The sequence below is a fragment of the Lycium ferocissimum genome, chromosome 1 (genome assembly GCF_029784015.1).
Source record: "Lycium ferocissimum isolate CSIRO_LF1 chromosome 1, AGI_CSIRO_Lferr_CH_V1, whole genome shotgun sequence".
Taxonomy (NCBI): Eukaryota; Viridiplantae; Streptophyta; class Magnoliopsida; order Solanales; family Solanaceae; genus Lycium; species Lycium ferocissimum.
Window position 1 is genome coordinate 1227829 of NC_081342.1, and position 13553 is coordinate 1241381.

The following is a 13553-nucleotide window of genomic DNA, read 5'->3' on the forward strand; positions in this document are numbered from 1 at the left end:
ACTTTTTGGATCGTCTTTTTGGGGGGTAAAAAGGGCCCCCCCCAAGGGTTTTTTTAAAAAACTTAGCTTTTTTGACGAAGGGTTTTTTTACAACTTTATATGTAAAAATTAATAAAATTTTTTTTTCAAAATTGCCCATAAATTGACATTCGGTGTACATTCCCTTTGGGGATTTTTGTTAAATCTATCTATCATCATCTTTAAGAAAAAACCAAAATTTAAATTGGGAAAATCAAATAATGAAAAAAGGCTTTTTTTACGGGGCCAAACCCCTTGGGCCTTGTCCGATAGATCTAAAAAAAATAGGGTTTTAAAAAAAAACCAAAAGGACGTCCAACCCAAAGTTAGACCATCTAAAGTTTCCACTTTACAACTAGTTTTCTCCCTATATTTTTTAGAATTATATTTATATTCAAAATAATGTTTTATCGTGATTAAAAAATAACACGCTTAAATCAAAACCTTAAAAAATAAAACACTTAAACCTTAAACAAAACTTATTTCGGCACCTTTTCAACCCCTAAAATGACTATCCGAACGTCTACGTATCCTTGATCGAAATTTACATTATCAGTAAAAAGTTTTTTCATCGTGTTCTATATAAAATATCGACGTTCCTGAGTTTTTCTTCACACACGACTAATCATTGGTCAAAAGTATTAAAAACACTAAGTTTTTTCAAACAAAACTTACTGTGCACCTTTTTCAACCCCTAAAATGACGATCCGAACGTCTACGTATCCTTGATGTATCGAGCCTACATTATTGTATGAAAAAAATATCGTGTTCTATATAAAATATCGACGTTTCTGAAGTCTTCACACACGATTAATCATTGGTCAAAGTATGAAAAAACACACTATGTTACAAAAAAAAAAAAAAGTTTACTAAATTTTCTTTTTAGTGCTCGCAAAAAAAAAAAAAATTGTATAAAAACGTGATCGCCCACGTTTTAAAATATAGTTTGTAAAACGTGGACTCGATCCACGTTTTATAATTTATATCAGATAACGTGGATCACCACGTTATACAATTAAATTTTTTTTTTTTTTTTAATTTTTCGTTGACTTGCCTTGGCCCGAAAAAAAATTTTTTAAAAGCATATCGTGGATCAGCCCACGATATACCCCTTTTGGTATATAAATTTTTGGGCACCCCTTTTGGTAAATACCGCGTATTTTTATACTTTTGCGCCTCCGACTCGCAAGTCTTATGTTATTATACTTTTGAAATTGATGTGATTGTGCCTATGTTCGATTGTTTACCTGCCTCGCTTGTTTCTCTAAAAGGGTCAAGTCATGAGATTTAAGATTATTACTCTCTAAAAGGGTCAAGTCGTGAGATTTAAGATTATTACCAAGTAGGACTAACAACAAGAGTTGAGTTAAAAGGGATCATGTCCCAAAATAATTGCTCATGTTTGAATATATGCTACATTTACAGCCCCTCCATAAACCTATGAACATTTTTACGTATCCCCATTTATAAGATGATAACGTGATTCTTCATAACCCATGATGAATTTGGAATATTATTTCGCTCATCTTATCACGTCTCAAGGTTGTTTCAATTTTTATTTTGTACACATTTCTCTCTTTAAATGGTAAAATAATGGGCTTTAATATCATTAACTAGAGTAGAAAATTTGGTTTAGTGATCATGCTTTAAATTTGCTTGTTCCCATTTATGTACTACATTCACAGCCTCTTAACATGGGTTTATAATCATATGTGCATTCTTGCTAAAAAAGAAGATTGGTACTGCCACGGACATCTTTAAACATGCATATTTCTTCCTCAAGGCACTTCTTTAATAGATTAGCCTAGGGATTCTTTTGACATTAAGACCTGTTTTGGAACTCAGATGGATGAACCCCTCCCCTATTTCATAAACTATCACGAACTTATGGTCATTAGGCCTCATTTTAAGAAGCACGCTAATCTTTCTAAAACTTGTTTGTGAACATTAGGTAATAAAGTTTAACCGGGGGTTGTCCCTCTGTTTTAAAAAAATCTTTGCTGAGAATAGGTTCCGTTGAGAATCCAAAAATCTGTATATTTTTTGGAACTCTGGTGTTGAAGTGTTATCTCTTTTAATCTTTAAATCTGTTGAACTAATTTTTGTATCCCAAGTCATGCCTATGAAAATTAATTAGTATGAAAATTACCATGTTCATGTGATTTGTTTAGGTGTTGAGAATGGCCAGAGTTAGTGGAATTCATTCAAATGCCCTTAATTTTTCTGATTTTGAACCACGTTTGTATCCCTTAATAGCTAAGAGGTTTAAAATACATTAGACTAACTATATGTGAACTGATCCTTCTTTTATATGACTAAGAATTCCTCTCCTTCAAATAAAAAAAAAAAAAAAGTATACTGCAAATATGCTATAGTATAATAGCTTAGGATGACTTTGATATAACATTTACATTTACTTAGGCACTTTCCAATGCTTGAGCCTTGAAGTACATGACTCACTAGCTCGACTTGTGTTCATTTTCCATACCTTCACTATTTGAATAGCTTTATCAAATGTTCAGGTTACTCTAATCCTTCTATTTGTTTTCTGTTTCCACGTGTCACTCGGGAAATAGAGTTTCATTCGAGACTCGTTTTTGGCCCAAACACAACTGGGCTAGCAGCTATTGCGGTTTTCGTTAGGTTCGTAGCACTTCGGAGTCTATACACTAGGAGTTGGGTTCTGTGAAAAGGAACCCAACATTTCTCGCCCCTTTACCTTTTGTTACACAACTTTGTTATTCTATTTGCTTTGACTAACATTTTGTGTTTGCTATATTTATGTGAGTTACCTATAGTCTTAACGTTATTTGACTTGTCCCGATATCCCTTTTAGAATTAATGTCCAGCTTTCTTTTGTTTCATGCAAAGGTATAGATAAATTTTGTTTAGAAACTGATCTTGTTTTTGCCTCTTACGTTTTAGGAATGATGGGGAAAATGGTAGAGATCCCTTTTTCATATTCCCATTGCCGAATAAGTTTATTTTTGTTTTCTCGGTTTAAAATCAATGTTCTTAGGGATAAAAGTGCTGATCTTCGTGAAAAACCAAGTGGTAAATTCTTTAAACTTTGGCTCCAAGAGCCTCTTCTCAAGTCTTTTGTTTACTCCAAAATCGTTGAAACCATTTGCAAGAAAAGATCTCAACAAAATGGGTTGGTGGCCCAAGCACTATTTGGCACCTTGTACATTCTGGTGCATAAAATCGGCATATATTAGCCAAGTTTTAAGATGGAAAATGGACACAAATGGCCATCCGGGGAAATTACTGACACTCAATGGCCCGAGAATCTTAAAAGTTTTTTTTTTTTTAGCCTTTTCAAAATAATTCTATTTTCTAGCCATTTTTGAACTAATTCCAGCATATGTATATATATAAACTATATCATTATTGTATGTGTATAAATATTATATATGTATAAAAAATGTATCATACGTATAAAAACTGTATCATTGTTGTGTAGAATATGTATCACTACTGTATATGTATAGAAAAAGTGTGTATAGAAACTTCATCATTATCGTATAGAATAGGTATCCCTAAAGTATATGTATAGAAAATATATCATTGTTGTATAATAAATGTATAATCAACGAATAATTTTTGTTTAATAAATGTATAATTAATGTATACTTACTAATTATACACATATTATTCATGTTTTAGAATATTTCTTGAAGGATCAATTAACGTATATTTACTAATTATGCACATATCATACGTGTTTTGGGATATTTTAGAAGGCTCAATGTTAATTTTCTTCGTTGATCTTTAGTTGCAACTAAAGTTGCCACAAATAGTCTTGTTCTTTTTGTAGCGAACCTTTTATGACGACTTTTAGATCTTTTAGTGGCGACCAATGTCGTAACATATAGTCCTATTCTTTTTGTAGCGGACCTTTTAGTAACAACTTTTCAATTTCTGATTTTTTTCAGCGGAATGAGCTATACGCTAAATTTTGAGCATTACTTTTTAAAGTGTTCCATGCGGGGTATTAAGCCCAAAATGGAGCCTTTTTTTGCCTCTCAATGTCCTTTTCATTTTTAAGAATGTGGTACAAAATGGCTCTTTTCCACGTTTTGGTTCAAAAAAATTGACACATATGAAAAAAAGTTTAAAGTAAAATGGGATCTTGTACCTTCTCTCTCCTAAGGTTTAGCTTTTATGTGGTACTTCCGTTCTCTCTCCTAGATCTTTAACTTCTTCCCCTAAATTCTCTCTAGCACGATATTCTTTAATATTTTCTATTGTATATATATGTTATTGGATTTGCCGTTTAAAGAAGGTAATTGATTTTTTAAATGTATATGTGTATTTTTTTATAGCTTTATTTTGGATACATCTAATGTATTCACCGGCTGGTTTGTTGATTGAGATGTATACACTTAATGTATATACATGTTTTTTATTTTCAACTTGGTTTTGCATACATCTACTGTTATTTGTATACATATATTGTATACACTTGCTGGTTTGTTGAATGAGTTGTACAACCTAATGTATACATATATTGGTTTTTAAAAAAAATTGGTTGTGTATACATCTGCAAGTTTATTGAATGTAGTTGATTTTTTATTTTGATTTTAGTTAGGTTTGCATAGACATTGTATACACCCTCTGATTTGTATACATATGATAGTGTACATATGTATATCCCCAACAAATTTGATTGCATATAGATTAGAGAAGGCTTAATGCATATGCAGCCCCCTAAACTTGTCCTTTTTTTCTATTTTGGGCACCTCAACTAAGTGTTGTTCCTATTGAACCCCTGAACTCGTCCTCAAGTGTGTCTATTAAACCCTCTAAATTTGATTTTTATTAGAAGTAAAAATTAGATTGTGGTTATGAAGGTGAAGTAATATTTTAAACGTGTGATAAGCTATTCTTTAGGTCAGCGCGGACGTGTCGGTTTCTCGTGTTCGCTTCTTCCAGTCGATTCTTTTAATTAAAAGCTCACTCTTTTTTTCCTCTCAATCGTCGTTAATCTTAGCTAAAAGATGGCATAATTAAATTAGAATATAAATTAGCATGTTGTTACATTGAAGATAGAATACTATGTAAGTCGGATTGTGTTTGATAGTACACATGGAGGACGAGTTTTGATTCAATAAGTCCTTAACAACTCTTTTGAGGTGCCAAATTAAAAAAAAAGGAACAAGTTTTGGTTCATACGCATTTAAAGAATAAAGGGGATCTAATATGGGATAACTACATGGCATAACTAACTCTAGTACATATTTAGATTTAGTAGATATAGTTTAGATTAATTACATCTCATAGCTAAAAGTAATATGTTAAATACAATTCTCTACGTATATTTGCGTTAGAATATCCATTATCACATTATTCACTTCCAACCCAACCCTCCCATCTCTCTCTCCCCTCTTCCCCCACTGCTCCGGTGAACCGAAGTAGCCATCTTCTTCGCGAATCAGACAACTCGCACCACCTAATGTATTCACTAGCCGTCTTCTCCATTTTCTCTGAGTATTTGTCGTCTTCTCCGTCTAGATCTGACCGGCGTCAGTCGTCTTCTCTGTCTTCTCCGTTTTGCTACATATAGTCTAAAAAGCAAGTTTTGAAGTTGACAGCTTTTCCCTCCAAATGATTTGGTCTTTAATATTTGCCGTTCAAATAGGCTGGTCTTTAACTTTAGGCCTTCAGAAGTTACATGTAGCGGTGTATTCATTAATTTTTGTTGGATATGGAAACATTTTTCGATGCCAGATCTGGAAAATAGTGTTTCTTTATGAGTGTATTCTACAATCCAGTGTATTCATTAATTTTTTAGCATACAATCCAGTGTTTGGGGTGTATTTTATTTCTTGTGTTTAGTATTTGAGTGAATCCGTTAAATTTTAGTGCAAAATTGTGTTTGGGGTGTATTTTATTTCTTGTAGTTTGAAGGATATCTTTTTGTATATAATCGATTTTAAATATAATAAATGAATATTTTAAAGAAAAGTACAAATGAATATAGTTGAGTTGAATATATTAAACTTCAATACAACTAAGTTGAATATATCCTGACTTAACGCAAAGAAAATCGAATCACTCTTTTTTCCGACCTAATTTTAACCAAATTTTAAATACAATCTATCGTACATAATTATAGCTACGAAATGTAATTATCTAAAATGTAGCTATGCACAATTTAAAACCCCTAAATTTTAGTCATTTATGTAAAATTCCCATTTGATATTGTGACAGCAGCAACTCTTGTTTTGAGGGGAATTGAAAATGGTTACTATTCTTTAGGTCTTTAGGTATACACGTTTAAAAAGGAAAAAAATATTTACATCCCTATAATTAAGTCCCATCTTTTCTTGATTAGCTACTTAGTGCCAATTTTTTAAGGCTTAAAATATGCTAACGTTTTGGGTTAAATATTTGCTAATATTATGTAGTACTAGTATCAAGAGTCAATTCTTTTTGAAAAGAAGGGGAATCCCATTGGCTGAAACACAACAAAACTGGCAGGCCCAGATCAGCTTGAAATTAGTCCCAAAACATGAGGTACAGTATTGCTTTACAAATCTATTTTACATATTATTATACATTATTTTATCATACAGTATATTTATTAGTTTATATATACACATACAGTCACTTTCACATATGTATACACCGTATACACTAATACTTTACAAATCTATTTTACATATTATATTATATATTATTTTATCATACAATATATTAGTTTTATATACGCGTACACTCACTTTCACACGTACACTTTTTTACATGTATACTTCTTATAAGTTATTTTAAGGGATATCATTTTCGATGAAATAGCGTTTTTTTACGACACACCTAACCTAAAGTCCTATCACCCCCTAAACTATTTAAAACCGTAATATTTTAAATCGCCGATGAAGTGAGATGTGTTTACCCTCTAGTATTTGGTAAAAAACCGAAAAACTTAATTTTTCTTAAAAATTTGTATTTTCTTAAAATATGAATATAAATATAGTTTTTCACATTTTAAAAATAATTAATTTTTTCAAAATTTTATAAAAAATCATTTTTTTTTTCAAATTTTGACAAGAAAAACACTTTCGTTGAGTTTTTTTGAAAAATAAAAGTGTCCTAAGAAAATGAAATCATGAAAATCAAGATCTTTTAAGACATTTAAAAAAATAATAATCAAGCTTTCCATATTATTAACAAATCCATTTTTCCATATTTTAAAGAAAAATCGGCTTTTTAATTCGCATTTTCGCTTTTCTTTTTTTTTTAAACGGTTTTTAAAAATGAATTTTTTAAAAGAAAAATCAGTTTTTTAATTAGATCTCCTTTTCAGTTTTTTTTTATTTTAAAACGGGTTTAAAAATAAATTTTTAAAAGAAAATGGTTTTTAATTCGCGTTTTTTTTTTTTTATTTTTTAAAAACGGGTTTAAAAATAAATTTTTTAAAAGAAAAATCTTTTTTAAATTCTCGTTTTTGCTTTTTTTTTGTTTTTAAAAAAGCTTTTAAAAATAAATTTTTTAAAAGAAAATCAGTTTTTTAATTCATTTTTTTATTTTTAAAAAGAGGGTTTTAAAAATAAATTTTGTAAAAGAAAATCAATTTTTTATTTTTTTATTCTTAAAAACGGTACGTATTAATATTAAAAAATAAAAATAAATGCACATGTGGCAATCAGTGAGAGTAGTATGTCACTCTCCCATATGAGAGTGGGCATCGACCGTTTAAGGGGTAAAATATTACGATTTTAAATAGTTTAATGATAGGACCAAACATTAGTTTTAATGTGTACACTCAAAAACGCTTACACTTTTTACATAATATTCTTATCCCTTATTTAAAAAAGAAGTCATTTTTACTAGTAGAACTTTTGCCTTTGAAGATCCTCAAGATTGAACATCAGAATATCCATAGGTTTAATTGATCAAATTTTTTGATCGTTTGTTTCAACTCGTAGGTTGTCTACATCACACCCCTTAAGACGCGGCCTTTTCAGTACCCTACTAATGCTGGATGTTTTGTGCATCGGACTATTTTTTTTTTTCATTTCAAATCTAATTAAATTCAAAGGGTATACTATATAACAACAGTCAAACACAAAAGTCGTTCATTCTTGAAATAGCACTAATATCTATTTAATCATAAGAGTCTCGTGAACACTCTCGCGGAAACAGGAAAAATCAGTTGAAAAATTGCAATTCACACAACATAATGCATAATTATCAATACATACATGCAGAACGTGGTCCAATAGTCTCATCGTATAATCCAATCTGTAAAACAGAAACAAGCACTAATTTTTAGAAAGGGAAAATGGACAAATTTACGCTCCAAGTATGGTTTATAGATTAAATTTGCCCTCCGTTAGAGTTAGGGTCAAATTTGCCCCTCCTGTTAACATACTTGTTAAAATTGCCTTTATTATGGATGGAACTGTGACTAGGACTCCTTATCAATCTACATAAGCGCCATGTGGGTAAATAAATTTGTTTTTTTGCTTTAAATCTTAGTGTAAAAACATAAAAGGAAAAGGTCCAGAAATACCCCTATATTTTCATAAATTGGCTAGTTTTACCCTCCGTTACAAGTTGGAGTCAAAAATACCCCTAATTTGACGGATATAATTCCTTTCCTTAAGAGTGCTTAATCCCCATTCAGCTGGAGAAAAAATCTTTTTTATTATAATTTTTGAAAAGTTATAAACTTTTCTGCTATTAGCAAGATAAAAATATTGAAATTCTGCTGATCCTATAGAAGAGAGAATCAGCTCATAATTCATTCTATACTTATAAGTATGAGTAGCGTATGACGCTGTGTCAAAATACCTCTGCATTATTTGTCAAGGTTCATCCTTTCATTGAAGGTCTTCATTTTCAAGGAGAATTATTAACTCTCTGTTTTCACTTTGATCATATGAATCTGTGTCCTCATGATCATCTTTAGTAAGGGCACTTGATTAAGAAGGCGGAGTATCATCACCCTTCTTTTTGGAGTTTATAAAATCCAGAAATTGTTGATACGTGGGGTTTTCTTTAGTAATATTAATATTAGAAGATCCTGCAATGTTGTCGCCTCTGGTTGCCTATGTGGGCAAGAACAGTTCATCTGCCTGTTCCTTTGGTTGTTCCTCTGCCTCCCCGACCTCTATTAGAGTGGGGGTTAAACTGTGATCTCATTCTGCAGATAATGTAATTAAGAGTTATGAACTCAAATATTCTCTTGTAAGAAAATCATGAAGACTATTATCTGACCCTTTTTTATATTATTATTATTCAAAATGGATTGGTTATATCCAGACCAAAAATATCTCTTTTTCAAATCAAAGTGAGACTTTTGGGTCATAATATTGAAAAAGGTAAAATTATTCCTATCGCTAGAAGTATTGAATTTGTTTATAAATTTCCTGGTATTATTACTGATAAAACCTAGCTCCAAAGATTTCTTGGAAGTTTAAATTCTATTTCACTATTTTATAAAGATTTGACAAAAGATACATCTATTTTATAAGATAGATTAAAAAAGATTCCACATGGACTGAGAGTCATACTCAAGCAGTTAGAAAAATCAAGGAAAATATTAATAACCTTCCTTGCCTCACCTTAGCCAATCCTACTTGGAAAAAAGTATTGAAACGGATGCCTCTGATATTGGCTATGGCTCCCTCTATGACCCATTCTTTGGGAAAATCAATTTCATCCCATTTAATAGGTCCGCGAGTAGTAACTTTGGATTTGCCAAAATTAGTTTCTATCAAAATAGTTTCATTTTTGAAATCCATAATTTTTACACATAGCATTCATACTATATAGTGGTTTAAAATATCTCCTATAACAAATACATATTACTTCAGTACCAAGCATATAATCATAGCCATGTAATTTAATGCTTAATATCAAAGCATTAAGAGAATTCTCATCCTGCAAAGATACCTACAAGTTAGGATAAGCATTAAAATATATCGGATCATATGCTGAACTGGGACATAATTGTTTAGTGGTAGTGTTTTCTTTATATAAAGAGAGGTGATGAACCTATTTTGCCTCGGATTGAGTACAATTAATCAATTATGTTTAGTTTTAGGTTTCTTTTAAGAATTTGATGTGTGTCTCCATAACCCATTCCTATTTAAATTGGGATCTTTTAAAATTAAGTCTGCTTTGATTCAAAAGAGAATATTTTAATAATTGTGTTTAGTGGAGAATAACATATCAGTTGAGAAGTGACTTGCACACTACGTGTTCATGTGATACAAACCATTTGGTAAGGTGGCTGATTTACCAAAATTTAGGGACTTTTGCAACCGTATTTGTATCTTTTCAGTTCTTCAGGGGCATGTTTGAAATTATTACTTACTTTGTTACTGAGGCAATTGTTGAAAGATATTAGCTAAAAAGGTAATAGTACTGTATCAGGTCTCTCTAAAGTCTAAACAGATTATCTCCAATAGATTAACCCCCTGTTTGGATGGTTGTTTCCCGTGGTTCATTATTGTATTGTTTTCTCTAAAATCGTGTTTGTTTTCATTGTTTCTAAAATTATATTGTATGATGTTGTAAACCCATTTTAATCCCGTGGTTATATAACCATGAAAATGCCCAATTTTTGTAACCAAGAATTTGATGTTTTTTGCGTGGTTATGTATTTCATTTCCCCATTATACCCCAAAGACACCCAAGCCCACCCCTGTACCCTCACCTTCCACCAACCCCCACGCTCCACCTCCTCTTGCATTCATTTTCATCCGGGGTGTTCGGAAAAAAAAAACTAAATATAATTTATTCGGGGTGTTCAAAAGTTAATATATTATAAACACACGGGGGTGTTCGGGTGAACACCCTCGGCCCTCATGTGGATCCGCCCCTCCCACCAACCCCCACCCTCCACCACCCTACCACCAGTGGCAGATCCAGGATTTTCATCCAGGGTGTTTGGAAAAAAAAAAAAGAAGCTAAATATAATTTATTCAGGGTGTTCAAAAGTTAATATATGCTTATAAACACAGAAAATTTACCTTATATATACATTGTAATTTTTTGCCGAGGGTGTTCGGGTGAACACCCTCGACAACATGTGGATCCGCCCCTGCCTACCACCCCACCCCCACCCAACCTCAACCCCCACCCCCACCCCCACCCTCAGGGATTTTCGCCCTAATATACCTTTATAAACACGGAAAATTTTATATATACCAAAGTCCCGACAACATGTGGACCCCCTCACCACCCCTACCAAACCCCCAACTGACCCGACCCTACCACACCACCACGCACGACCCCCACCCCTCCACCACCCCCACCCAATGACCGCCCACCAACTACATTTTTTTAAGTTCCTATTTTATCCTTTATATATATAAAAACTATTTTGTAAGTAAGGGTTAAGGGAATTTTAGTAAACTTACATGTTATTAAATAGTACCATACAGTCAAACCAAACAATAAAAATGTTATTAAACCATAACAAACGATACAGTCCATCCAAAGATTGTATTCATTAACACAGTATAATACAATACAATACCATACCATACCATATAATACGATATTGTACATTATGAAACCATCGGTAACGACCATCCAAACAAAGGCTAAGTAGTAGGATTAGGGTAAAATCATAGACTAAACAATGGATTTAATAATTAAGCATAAGTTTTGACAAGCACAATTCTAAGTGATCGTCATGTTGGTAAATTTGTTGCCTTTCTAATAACTTTTGACAAGCACAATTCTAAGTTACCGATAGTGTGTATATATGGTTATACAAAATAAATACATTATTTATATATTATATATACTTTATATGTGATGTATAAGGATGTATATGTAATGTATAGTAGTGTATAAGGAATGTATATGTAGAGTTACAAAAGAAGTTTGGGCAACTTATATGGCGTATTTAAATATATACATTATTTATATACCAGTAATCTGATAGGCAACAATGACTTCAAATTAGTTGTGTAGACTATTTATATGGGTTATTTTCCCAAAAAGAGACAACAAGAGAGAAAAATATGTTTCTTTTTCATGAAATTCAAGTCGTAATTATTATATTAAAAATATTACACAAAAATTATAAAAATCCTCTAAATAAATTAAATGGGCCAGAAATAAAGGGCACTATGGTGGGTCGAGAGAAGGTAATTAGGCCTGGTCGTGACTTTGCCCCACTAAATTGCACCCGGTAGCCAATTTTCACGTAAACATGAGTTTGAAAGGCCAGTTTTTGGATTACTTGCTAAGACTTAGACACGCTATGAATTTTAGATAGCTACTGCTTTTTACGGGTAAGAAAGAGGAAAAAGTAAGGAAAATCTACATAGTGTGGCAAACATTAGAAGTTATTTACATTTAGTAGCTACACTTTATTTTAATTACATCTCAAAACTAAATTTTGTATATCAATTACTGTAACTAAGCTTTTAATATATTTTTTTTCCGTATCATTCTTTTACCTCAACCCCTCTCTTCTCCCTTAACTCTCTCTCCTTTGAACCCCAGTTCTTTCATCTTTCTTTATACCACTTCAATGGAGTCACTTTCTTGTCCTTTACACGAAAAGAAAGCTCTTCAACACCAAAGTAGAGTTACTAATTGTAAGCAATGGTCAAACCAACTCCAAATAAAAACTAAAAGCAAGGTGGAGATAAATTCAACAACTCCGCATCTCTCTCTCTCTCTCCCTTTTCTCGTATCCGTCGAGATCATCGCAGCATTGTATTCATTATTTTGAATTTTTGGTTAATTTTTAGATTGTATTCATTTTATTGTTTTGTATTCGGTTTTTTGAGTGTTTTTTGTTAATTTTTAGTGTATCTATGTTTTTATGTATTCAATGTTTAGTGTATTACTACCGCCTTCACTAAAAAAAATTGTATGCAACAAGTTGAATACAATATTTTTTGTATTTATGTTGTTTGAATACGAATGATTTTTAAATACAATAAAGTGAATCGATGTAAAAGTAGTTATAGATGAATACATTTGACATGAATACGGTTTGAAATGAATACATATGACTTGAATACAGTGAAAAAAAATTTTGAATTTTTTTTATTCGCTGTATTCATGAATACAGTTAGGCCATTTTTTGAATACGGAAAATCCAGAAGCTACGCTAAAGGTAAATAAGCTATGGCAAATTTTAAACCCCCAAAGTGTAGTCATTTATGTAAAATTCCCAAAAAGTAACCGCATGTTTTAAGTGGTTTGGGCCATATTTTCTGTAAAAGTGAAGTGGGCTAAGCGCATGAAAACTAGATCATTAGGTACGTATATATGAGTTATTTGCCCTTTAAAATAAGGGAAAAGGAAAAAAATTAATCCCACATTTAATTACTTGTTTGGGCTTAATCTTACTAGGTGTCCCGTCGCCTAAAATAATGTCGAAATCGCCACTAAAGCTTAAAAAAAAAAAAAAAACTTTTGTGGCCACTAAGCATAAAGATATATATATATATGTTGGAATTATATATACACTTTATATACAAGAATTATACATTTTATATACATATCGGAATTAATCTTACATTTATTATACATAAATTATACGTTAATTATACATT